The sequence below is a fragment of the Pristiophorus japonicus genome, chromosome 16, assembly GCF_044704955.1.
Source record: "Pristiophorus japonicus isolate sPriJap1 chromosome 16, sPriJap1.hap1, whole genome shotgun sequence".
NCBI classification, from domain to species: domain Eukaryota; kingdom Metazoa; phylum Chordata; class Chondrichthyes; family Pristiophoridae; genus Pristiophorus; species Pristiophorus japonicus.
Window position 1 is genome coordinate 51002505 of NC_091992.1, and position 12192 is coordinate 51014696.

The window sequence follows — 12192 nt, forward strand, 5'->3', positions numbered from 1 at the left end:
CACTGCCACACCGAGTGCCAGGATTTAGTGGAATATGTCGCAGACCTACGAAGGCTCGCGGAACCGTGCGAATTTGGCAACCTCCTCAACATTGTGTTGTGGGATGTTCTCGCAACGGGACGGGATGGGACATGAAGCAGATCATCACCTTAAGCCAGGCATTCACGATCTCAACGTTGAGATTCTCCCAGAATCAAAACTCACTGGCAAGTGCTGTGCAGAAAATAGCTGTTGATCAAAGAATTAGTCTGACTCAGAGTCCGCCAAGGGGTGTAAGTGTGAATCGTTTAACATGCTGGTGTTTCGGGGTGCACAGGGTGCACACCTTCACCACCAAAAGTCCCCCCATGATGATGAAAGTCACGATAAATGGCATTCCTGTTTCCATGGAGTTGGACACGGGGACGAGTCAGTCACTTATGAGCCAGAAGGCATTTGAGAGGCTGTGGGGCAACAAAGAACAAAGACCCAAGCTAAGCCCAATTCAGACAAAGCTGCGCACTTACACCAAGGAACTGATCCCAGTTATCAGCAGTGTGAACGTAAGAGTATCCTATGATGGAGAGATACACGAATTGCCACTGTGGGTTGTACCAGGCGACGGGCCAACGCTGCTTGGCAGAAGCTGGATGGGGAACATTCGGTGGAACTGAGAAGCACTATCTTCAGTGGATGATGCTTCCTGTGCTCAAATGCTGAGCAAGTTCCTATCCTTATTTGAACCAGGCATCGGCAACTTCACAGGCGCCAAAGTGCAGATCCACTTGGTCACCAAGGCACGGCCTGTTCATCACAAGGCTCGAGCGGTCCCTTACATGTTGAGGAAAAAAGTGGAAATTTAACTGGACAAACTTCAACGCGAGGGAATCATATCACCAGTCGAATTCAACGAGTGGGCCAGCCTGATTGTTCTGGTACTAAACAGTGATGGCACAGTCAGAATCTGTGGTGACTACAAGGTAACGATCAACCGAGTTTCATTACAGGACCAGTACCCGCTACCCAAAGCCAATGATCTCTTTGCAACATTAGCAGGGGGAAAGGCGTTCACAAAGCTGGACCTAACCTCCGCTTACATGACCCAGGAGCTGGCTGAGTCGTCGAAAAAATTAACGTGCATTAATACACACAAGGGACTGTTTTTGTATCACAGGTGCCCACTCGGGATCTGCTCAGCTGCAGCCATCTTCCAAAGAAACATGGAGAGTCTGTTGAAGTCGGTTCCACACACTGTTGTATTTCAGGATAACATCCTAATCACTGGTCGCGACACCACCAAACACCTGCACAACCTGCAAGAGGTTTTAAGTCGACTAAACAGAGTCGGACTCCGGCTGAAATGATCCAAGTGTGTCTTCCTGGTGCCAGAGGTAGAATTTCTGAGGAGGAAGATGGCGGCAGACAGCATCAGGCCATCAAGAATGCACCCAGACCATGAAATGTAACGGAGCTGTGCTCGTTCTTGGGACTCCTCAACTATTTCTTCCAGGGTTGAGCACCTTACTCGAAACGTTGCACAAGTTACTACACAAGGGAGACGACTGGGTTTGGGGTCAAAATCAAGAGGCCGCCTTCAAAAAGGCCAGAAACTTGCATGTTTGAACAAGTTGCTTGTATTGTATGACTCAGGTAAACGTCTAGTTTTGGCATGTGACGCGTCGTCGTACGGTGTCGGGTGTTTTACAGCAATCAAATGTAGCGGGCAAACTCCAACCGGTTGCATATGCATCTAGAAGTCTATCCAAGGCCGAAAGGGCCTACAGTATGGTTAAGAAGGAGGCTTTGGCCTGTGTCTATGGGGTAAAAAAAATGCACCAGTATTTGTTCGGACTCAGGTTCGAGTTAGAAACCGACCTCAAGCCCCTAATCTCACTGTTTTCGGAAAGCAAAGGCATAAGCACCAATGCTTCATCGCGAATCCAAAGATGGGCAGTAACACTGTTGGCCTATGATTATACGATCCGTCACAGGCCAGGCACTGAGAACTGCGCCAATGCCCTCAGCCGGCTACCGTTGCCCACCACCGGGGTGGAAATGGCGCAGCCCATAGACCTGTGCCTGGTCATGGACGTCTTCAAAAGCGAAGGGTCACCCATAACAGCCCACCAGATCAGGACCTGGACCAACCAGGACCCCGTGTTATCTCTTGTAAAAAGTTGCGTCCTCAATGGGGGCTGGTCAGCAGTCCCCAGAGAATTGCAAGATGAGATAAAGCCGTTTCACCGTCATAAAGACAAAATGTCCATCCAATCGGATTGCTTCTTATGGGGCAACCGCGTCGTCCTGCCAAAAAAAGGCAGGGCAATCTTCATACGTGACCTACACAGTGCCCACATAGTCATGATGAAGGCTATCGCCAGGTCCCACATCTGGTGGCCCGGCATTGACTCAGACTTGGAGTCGTGCGTACGCCAGTGTAACACTTGCTCACAATTGAGCAATGCCCCCAGGGAGGCTCCAGTCAGTCTGTGGTCCTGACTCTCAAAACCATGGTCCAGGATCTATGTAGGTTATGCGGACCCCTTTCTAGGAAAAATGTTCTTCGTTGTAGTGGATGCCTACTCTAAGTGGATTGAATGTGTAATAATGGCATCCAGCGCGTCCACCGCCACCATTGAAAGCCTCAGGGCCATGTTCGGCACCCATGGCTTGCCCGACATTCTGGTCAGTGACAATGGTCTGTGTTTCACCAGCTCAGAATTCAATGAATTCATGACCCGCAAAGGCATCAAGCATGTCAGGTCTGCCCCGTTCAAGCCCGCATCCAACGGCCAAGCGGAGCAGGCAGTCCAAACCATAAAGCAGAACTTGAAACGTGTCACGGAAGGCTCCTTACAAACCCGCCTATCTCGGGTGCTGATCAATGACAGGACATGACCCCACTCGCTTACTGGGGTCCCCCTACGGAGTTACTAATGAAATGTCAACTCAAAACCAGGCTCACCTTCGTCCACCCTGACCTCAATGATCAGGTGGAAACCAGGCGTTATTGGCAAAACATGTACCATGATCACGCGGCTGTGTCACGCGACATCACTGTAAACGACCCGATGTTTGTGCTGAATCACGGCCATGGCCCCAAATGGGTCGCTGGCACTGTTTTAGCCAAGGAGGGGAATAGAGTGTTTGTTTTCAAATTGCTTAACGGACAAACGTGCAGAAAGCATTTGGACCAGATCAAATTGCGATTTACAGGTAACCAGGAACTACCGGGAGAGGACCTTACCTTCAGCGATCCACCGACACACACCCAATCAGCAACAGACCTAGCTGCCAACCACGAGGATGATCCCACCATCTCCAACAGTGCAGTCAGACCAACAGCGCTGTAGGACAGCACTGGCCCGACCAACTCATCCATGCCAGAAGTGACACTCAGATGATCAACCAGGGAGCGCAGAGTTCCGGATCGCCTCAACCTGTAACTAATTCGCATCAAAGACTTTGGTGGGGGGGGGAATGTTGTCATATATGTACATTCTGTGTATATACTATGCTGGTACCACTAGAGGGTGCAACTGTGGGAGGCCCAGGCAGGAGCTGTATAAAAGGCTGGTCACCATGCGATGAAGGCACTCTGCAGTTACAATAAAGAGACTAAGGTCACAGCAGTTCAAGCACAGCACTAGGTCTCGTGGAGTTATTCTACAGATAAGTATATTACAAACCATATGATTTGCAGGTGCCAGCCCCAAAACATGATGTACACTCAGTGTATACAGTAGAAGGGATAGGAGTTTATGATGCTCACCTACTATTACAGACATGGATCAGTGTTTGGCAGACGTCATTCGGAAACATCAGAAAGTAGTGGCTCAGCATAAACATGATTGAAGGAGGCTGACCAATATGGCGGTAGCAGTAGACGGTGAGGACTCTCCGCCCCACAAGCTGTACCTGTATCCAAAAGATGCAGAACAAGTATCTGGGGGCGTCCAGGGAATGGTACAGGACTGTGTCTCCCGTAACAGTGCACCTGTACGGCCTGTACCGAGGCCTGGTGGAGAATGACTATCGTTCACCGTAAGCTAAATAAACACATCCCGTCTGCCGCCCCGTTAGTGGCCAGTCACCCTGACGTGGTGTCCAAGTTTCGGGGCACTGCCGTGGACATTTCAAATGGATTCTGGAGCATTCCAAGTGCACCCAGTCAGTACACATTTGCATTACCTAGAGGGGACAACAGTACACTGGGGAAGGGTTACCCAGGGATTTCACAACTCGCCCACTTTATGTCATATCCCTGTCCTGCTCACAACCTGACGATGTGATTCAGTATATTGAAGCTTTATTGTTGCAGTCAGAATCAATGGAGAAGATTAGCTCCTCTTGGGGGAAGTCTTGAGTCTTTTAGAAAAGGCTGGATTTAAAATTAATCCCCAAAAAGCTACACTTGAGCAGAAAACTAACTGTTTTGGGTGTTAAAATTGAACAGATCCAGCCAATATACAAGTAAGGGAACTACCAGGACTACACACGGGCACGGCTTTGGGGTCGTTCCTGGCTGTTGTGGGATTTTGTCGAGAGTTTATTGAAGGATTCAGTGAGATAGCGGCCCGCTGTATCGCCATCTACAGCGTCACCCTGGTACAGAGGACACTACTGAGGATTGGGGCGGGCAATCACATCAGCCATTCAAACATCTTTAACAGGCACTCACATGAGCTCCATCCTTCCGGAGTCCGGATCCCTCTCAGCTCTTTGTTATGGAAGTTGCGGTTTCCGAGCAATGTATATCTGCCGTAATAATGCAAGCGCTGCATCCCAGTAGGATATTTCTCACGTACACGCATCCCTGTGGAGAGATCGGACAACCAATGCACAAAGCAGATCATGGGGTCCATTGGTTAGGATACTGGTACGATTTAATCAGTTAATCTTGCACACTCTTCATACCCCCGTGGCGTTATTAGTGACGGGCCAGGTGAAAGGAGTGTTCCCGGCATAGTAGGGTAAATGGATCTTGGAAGTGAGCAGTAAAGATATTATGGTCCAACACTCCACACCTACCAATTGGCTCATATGTTGCAGTATGAGGGAGCACTCCATGCCTGTAAAGTGGAAGAGGTCGTATCTAGTGGACCTGTTAAAACCATACCACTGGTGGGCTCCAAGAGTGTTTACATGGATGGTTCCAGGTTTTATGAACAGGGACAATACTGTAAAGGTGCTGCATGCTGGATTCCACAGGACACTCAAAGTGTCCTCATTAAATGTCCATAATAATGTGGCTGATCAATTGGCGAGAGAACATAAGAACATAAGAAATAGGAGCAGGAGTAGGCCATTTGGCCCCTCGAGCCTGCTCCGCCATTCAATAAGATCATTGCTGATCTGATCATGGACTCAGCTCCACTTTCCCACCCGCTCCCCATAACCCATTATTCCCTTATCTTTCAAAAATCTTGTCTATCTCCACCTCAGCCTCCACAGCTCTCTGGGGAAGAGAATTCCAAAGATTCACGACCATCTGAGAGGAGAAATTCCTCCACATTTCCGTTTTAAATAGGCGACCTCTTATTCTGAAACTATGCCCCTAGTTCTAGATTCCCCCACGAGGGGAAACATCCCTTATCTTATATGTTTCAATAAGATCACCTCTTAGTCTTCTAAACTCCAATGAGTATAGGCCCAACCTGCTCAACCTTTCTTCATATGACAAACCTTTCATCTCCGCAATCAACCTCATGAACCTTCTCTGAACTACCTCCAATGCAAGTATATTCCTCCTTAAATAAGGATACAAAACTGTACGTAGTACTTCAGATGTCGTTTTGCCAACAGTTGTACAGTTGTAGCAGGATTTCCCCACTTTTATACTTCATCCCCCTTGCAATAAAGGCCAACATTCCATTGGCCTTCCTAATTACTTGCTGTACCTGCATGCTAACTTTTTGTGTTTCATGTACAAGGACCCCCAGATCCTTCTGTACCACTGCATTTTGTAATCTCTCCCCATCTAAATTATAATTTGCTTTTCTATTATTCCTGTCAAAGTGGATAACCTCACATTTTCCCACATTATATTCCATCTGCCAAATTTTTGCCCACTCACTTAGCCTATCTATATCCCTTTGCAGATTCTTTGCATCCTCCTCACAACTTGCTTTCCCACCTATCTTTGTATCATCAGCAAATTTGGCTACATTACACTCGGTCCCTTCATCCAAGTCATTAATATAAATTGTAACTAGTTGAGGTCCCAGCAGTGATCCCTGTGGCACCCCACTAGTTAGTTTGCCAACTTGAAAATGATCCATTTATCCCGAATCTCTGCTTTCTGTTAGTTAGCCAATCCTCTATCCATGCTAATATGTTACTCCAAACCCCGTCAGGTTTAATCTTGTGCAGTAACCTTTTAAGTGGACCTTATCGAATACATTCTGAAAATCCAAATACACCACATCTACTGGTTCCCCTTTATCCACCCTGCTCATTTCATCCTCAAAGAACTCCAGCAAATTTGTCAAAGATGATTTCCCTTTCATAAAACCACGCTGACTCCACTTGACTGCATTATGCTTTTCTAAATATTCCTGCTACTACTTCCCCCTTAATGATGGACTCCAGCATTTTCCCAATGACAGATGTTAGGCTAACTGGTCGATAATTTCCTGCTTTCTTTCTCCCTCCTTTCTTAAATAGAGGCATTGTATTTGCGGTTTTCCAGTCCGCTGGGACCTCTCCAGAATCCAGGGAATTTTGGTAGATTACAACCAATGTTTTCACTATCTCTGCAGCCACCGATTTTAAGACCCTAGGATGCAGGCCATCAGGTGCAGAGGACTTGTCCACCTTTAGTCCCATTTGTTTCCCTAGTACTTTTTCTCCAGTGATAGTGATTGTTTTAAGTTTCCCCCCCCCCCAATAGCCCCTTGATTATCAATTATTGGGATGCTTTCAGTGTCTTCTCCCATGAAAACCGATACAAAATATTTGTTCAAAGTCTCTGCCATTTCTGTTTTTTATTATTAATTCCCCAGTCCCATCCTGTAAGGGACCAATGTTTACTTTAGATGCTCGCTTCCTTTTTATATACATGTAGAAGCTCTTACTGTCTGTTTTTATATTTCTTGCTAGTTTACTCTCATAAGCTATCTTTTCTCTCTATCATTTTTTTAGTCGCCCTTTGCTGGTTTCTAAAAATTTCCCAATCCTCTGGCCTTCCACTGTTCTTTGCAACATTGTATGTCTTTGTTTTCAATTTGATATCATCCTTTACTTCCTTAGTTAGTCACGGATGGTTCATCCTTCTCTTAGAGTCTTTCTTTCTTACTGGAATATATCTTTTCTGATAATTACAAAATATCTCCTTAAATATTTGCTACTGCTTTTCCACAGACTTACCCTTTAATATATTTTCCCAGTCCACTTTAACCAGCTCTGTTTTAATACCTTTGTAATTACCTTTATTTAAGTTCAGGACACTAGTTTGAGAACTAACTTTCTCACCCTCAAATTGAATTTGAAATTCTACCACGTTATGAACATTCTTCCCAAGAGGATCCTTCACTACGAGATCATTAATTAGTCCAGACTCATTACACATTACCAGATCTAAAAATAGTCTGCTCCCTGGTTGGTTCCACCACTATTGTTCCAAGAAACCATCCCACATACACTCTACGAACTCTTCCTCCAGGTTACCTTTGCCAATTTGAAGCAGCTGCAAAAGGGTTCCATGGAAACCACCTCTCTTACATTACAGCAGTGACTACACTCCAAAGAGTACTTCAGTGGCTGTAAAGTGCTTTGAGACGTCTGTTGATCATGAAAGGCGCTTTTAAAATCTTCCTTTCTCCCTCACAACCACTAGCACAAGAACGACAGACTCTGGTCATACCAGATTTGAAAACCCGTCAGGAGACTGCCCCCGATGTGGTAAAGGCTAAAGAGGCTGTACGCCATGGGAAGGATCTTTCCTCACCCTTCGCACCGAGTAAGGACTCGCTTTCCTATATGAAGAGGTTTTGTCCCATGATGCTGGCCTCAAATTGGCATGGGTCACCCCTCTGTCTCAGAAAACAATTGATTCTATATATGCATCAAACTGGGGGACAGGCCTCCATTTCTCAAGTTGTGGATATGCTGCACAGTTGTTACTGGTGACCATTGATGTACCAGGATGTTCAGCATCACCTAGCTTTATGTCTCATTCATGTCCAAATGAATCTGGCCCCAAATAAACGAAAGGTCCCAATGGGTACCTCCCACCTGAATAACGGTCCATGGGAAACATTGCAGGTTGACTATACAGGCCCATTACCCACAGCAAAAGGGACGTATCGGTTTATCTTAGTTGTTATGGATATGTTCACCCAATGGATTGAAGCCTTCCCAGCCCATAAAAATGATGCGGTTACCACAGCAAAGATTTTGTAGGTGCAAATTTTTACCAGATGGGGTTTTCGAAAAAGGATAGAAAGTGATAACAGATCACATTTTACAGCAGGCGTGATGCAACACCTGTGTCGCCTCATCGGTGGGGAACAATATTTCCACATCCTCTCACAGCTGATGTCTAGTGGGATGCCAGATCCACCAGCAATTCCTCCAGCAATCTCTAGAGTCCACTCTGCTCTGTGCAGCGGATAAGATAGATACTACACATTTTAATACAACCAGGGACGACCACCCCACCCATTGCATTAACCACTTGACTGGCGATCAAGTTATGCTTAAAAAAATGTTTTAAAAGAGGGGGGCGGGGGCCTAGGAGGCTAATTGGGAAGGTCCATATGAATTCATGGACACATTGGGAGAAATTGGCCATTCAAAAATGAGGGAAGAAAGCACAGTATGTGAGATATCATGGAGATCAGTGTAAACTGTACAGGAAACAGAGGTCAGATAACTAGATGGGGAATAAATGCTGCATTTGATTTGATTTTAACAGGAACAGGATGTGGAGAGTCATTGTACCACTGCTGACCTCTGCCAGCACGAACCAACAACTGGAAAGAAGATGGAATTATGTAACAAGCCTGGTCAGATCCAGTGATGAAAGTAACTGGAGGATGCAAGTACCAGAAGGGGATGGGTTACAAATACGATGTTGTTGTATGGGAAATAATACTTTCGATGTAAATAAGGTCACTTTTAAATGGATCAAAACTCAAGGACCTATCAGCAGCAAAATAGGCGACTTGGGGAGCCTTAATAATGAATGCTAATTACAGTGAGTTGAAACATACACTGAACTGACCGAGAATCTGGAACACAGCATTCCCAAAGATGCGATAGGAGTGGGATGCTCCGTCATGGGCAGTACTAGCTATTCAACTGCAGTATCTGGAAATGTTGTTTATATTAATGTAACAGATGTTGAGAAAAAGCTTGAGCATATGTTCAACTCAAGCTTAAAAGATTATACCTGCCTACCTCAGCGACTAAACCCAAATACAAACGGACGCGTAGTAATCGAATCCGGGACTGTACTGTATAGTGATGTCTGTTTTGAGATTGCATCAGTGTTATTGAATATGAAATTGGACATATGTAAATGGGTTTGTTATTGTAATTATACAGATATGTTGCATAGGATGTTGCAAGCCTTAGTGGAAAAGGAGGGAGATGCGCAAGGGATCAGAAGAGTCAGGTTGGTGGGAAGCACAAGGAAGGTAAAAAATGGAGGAAGAGAGGGCTAATGGAATGGATGGATATAGGGGCAATAGCAGGTTTGTCTGGAATGAACCGAGCCGATATAGAGGTGATAAGAAAGCAATTGAAAGACATTTTATCCAAAATGAACCAAGAAGGGGGAGATAATTTAGTGGAACAGCAAAACACCTTATTATCTACTGAGGAGTTAGTGAGAGAATTAACCAGTTAGTAGACAATGAGGCCAATGATAAACAGGAGACGAGAGATATTATGTGTAGCCTAAATGTGGCTTTTGTGATGAACATAATCCAGAAAGGACTGGATCAAATAAAGGGACGTGAGGTGTCCCTGTTTATTCATGAGAAACAAATGAGAAGGCGGTTTAACAACTCGAAGAATTCGGAGGATGAATGAGACTATGATTTGATGCAGCAAATGGGAACTGTCTAGGGATGGGGAAAGAAATGAAGATATTAGACCAGTGGAATTGGTCTTGCCTTTGTTAAGGAAAAATGGAAATGAAACAAAACCTCGGAAGGTGTATAGGGTAGAATTGATTGGAATGGTGGAAGACTGAGTTAGGTCTGATCCATAATCACTATGAGGAACATCCAAGATATCTGATTGAGAGAGGAACCTGGATAGCACCAGATATGCAAGTGTTGTACTCTGAAAGCGCCAACATAGGTTTGTAGATGTGACGAAGTCCATCAACATACTGTTCCAGATTGGGGGTTCACCCTTGATAAAGAATCACCAAAATGCCAGATTGGAATAAGAAAATGGGGCGAAGACCAAACTAATACCGTGTATAAAAGGAAAAGTCAGTATTGTATGATTACCACAGCCATTCAAATGAGTGGGTTCAACTCAATGCCCCATACGAGAACGGCAGTTTTGTTTGACTCCAACGAGAAACACTCGTATCGGTGCTAAAACATCACCATAACGCCATTTATCTACAGATAAGGCTGCCTCTGGAGCATGAAGCCATTCGACATATGGGACGCTGTATACCTCCTGTCTCTGGCTTTAAAGGTTATAATTGAGCGAACTAGGGCATTCCCAGAAACACATAGTGTAAATGATACAAAAAGAGAGACAGAACAGGCAATCAATCACAAGAGTTGGGAATCATGAATGGTGAAAGTAGTTTCCAGTGTGGAACTATATCCTAGGGCTAGATTGTTCCAGATGGGATTGGTGATAGCACGCATAATAGCTTTCTGGTCATTGCATTATGTTGTGTAGGGAAGTTGATAAGGGACATAGAAAATATAAGGAAAGGAAAGGAGATAGCAAGGGCACAAGGAGGAAGCCAGGGATATTAAAGACAAAGGAGATGAAACACTTTGCCAAGAGGTAACGTAACCCATAAAAAAAGTAAGACATGTTGGCATATGGACCTCGGTTAATTCAGCTTCTGAAAGGTGTTCATGTTTAGTTCATTCGCTATAGGGAAAAGATGTGGCTGGTATCATTGGCGAGATTTAGATTTCACTTAGCAACAACTGGTGTTTGCAACCAACCAACCGACCTTGGATATTTTCAGAATAGAATGTTTAGATTAGAAATATTGGCCCTGAATTTGCAGTTGGAGATTTCCCGCGGGGAAATGCCTCCGATCCGCAAATAAAATGCCCGTGTACCTGGTGGTGCGGAGAGTCGCAGTCCTGGGCCTCTCTGGGTACCTGCTGGTTGAGGCCCACATACCTCAGGGGCGCCCCGGCAACACATGGGCCAGCCCAATCAATAAAAGGGAATCCCATAAGCATGAATGGGAATACCTCCCAAAATACAGCTACACACCAAAAACATTTTTAAAAATTACATTTAAAATTAATTAATATGCAATTTAATTAAATATTTAAAACAAAAATTAGATTTTTGGAAAAATAAATTGAAATTTTAAAGGGGCTAAAAAAATAAACTTGCCTTACTGCATCGATTTTTTTAATGTATAAACGATTGAAACAAAATTATTTTTGTTTTTTTGAACTCTTACACTGGTAAAAAAGCAGGCCTTTATCAGGCATAACAATGTCAAGAGCATTCGCTGGGCAGAAGTTGCAAACAGCCCAAATCTCCGCCCGCGGATGCCTTTTTCCCGGGATGCGTTGGATCTGTCAAAAAAATTCTTGAACGATCGCAAGTTCTAGGTTTGTGCGCATACGCTTCGCACGCAAAACCCCGGAACTTGCGCAGCCCTTACGCAAATTACAGGCCATTATGTTAAGATAAGAAAGTCTAGACACTGGAAGGTTTATGCTTACCACAGCAAGGCTACATTTCTTTATCATACTTCTAACATTGTTGATATATGTTGAAGAAAATGTAGACTTGTGTCTCTGGATGATGAAGTAGCCAGAGACTGCCATATTAGGCAATGCCAGCTCCAGTTTACAACAGCACAAAAGGACCCATGCCTAGGTTCGCTTGCTCTATCTGTGACTATACTCTGCTTGTAAATTGCTTTCTATGCTGAAGTTAAAGAATAAAATGATTATAACCAGAAGATTGAACTCGTTACTTCTCCAGTGAACAAACTGAACTCTGTTTAAGACAACAAGCAATGATTCTTTAATTTTA